Raw genomic sequence first — 869 nt, 5'->3', positions numbered from 1 at the left:
TCCACTACCACGTCAAACAGTGTGTGCCAAAACTATTAACAAATTTAAGGACACTAGCTTTAATTAAAGGCCGCCGAAGGCGCCTCCATTATCATTTCATTCATTGCCAGACGCCATGTATCCCAAACGGGGTGAACAAGGGCTTAGAGTTAATTGTTTTACAGGGAGGGGCACTAATCCTCCACCAACCCCACTTGACACTCAGGGAGAATGTTATGCCAACAGCATCTGGTGTTCCCAGGCGATCACCCATCCAAGTACTAACCAGACCCAACGTTGCTTAACTTCGCTGATTGGACGGGAAGCGGTGTACTCAACACTAGATGTCGTTAATTCCTATTTTCAGTCGAGAGATAACAGAAATCTGAATTACTCATGTCGTGAGCAAGACAGAGCGAGGAATTTTCCCTTATTTTATCCTGCTGGGACGCCAGTTGAGAGAGAGAGAGAGAGAGAGAGAGGCATGATAGTGTTTGCTGTTATACTAAATTATAATATAGCATTATAGTATACAATTTTAGAACTATAAGGAAAGATAGAGTGATAAGACAAACAAGCCACTCTTCTCTCTTCTGTCATGCTGGTAATTTCAGTGCCAGACCAAGGACCATCCAACTTCTCCACTAAAAGCAAATACTAAATTTGAAACAAAAGGACAGAAATGAGTCATAACTCAGGAACCGGTGGGCTGACTGGACTGGAAATTGCTTTATTCTTCAAGTTAGAGCAATTTAATGGTACTTTAATCAAAAGTGTGCTATGTTGCACCGTTTTTGCTGTTCTACGGTAACAACAAACGTACAGAAATTGCATCATCATAACATAGATGTTTGATAGAATGGGTTAATACACGGGACAGTACGAGCTTG

The 869-nt window shown here is 41.5% G+C and overlaps 1 pseudogene; it reads right to left on the bottom strand.

The window, feature by feature from the left end:
• Positions 1 to 216: 216 nt before the first annotated feature.
• Positions 217 to 334, bottom strand: LOC145417911 (5S ribosomal RNA; annotated as a pseudogene).
• Between the last annotated feature and the right edge of the window lie 535 nt (positions 335 to 869).

This window comes from Coenobita brevimanus, chromosome 111 (assembly GCF_032717465.1).
Source record: "Coenobita brevimanus isolate Jiangsu-jjx chromosome 111, ASM3271746v2, whole genome shotgun sequence".
Lineage (NCBI taxonomy): Eukaryota > Metazoa > Arthropoda > Malacostraca > Decapoda > Coenobitidae > Coenobita > Coenobita brevimanus.
The sequence above is the reverse complement of the archived record's forward strand: the minus strand, read 5'-3'. Positions and strand labels throughout refer to the sequence as shown.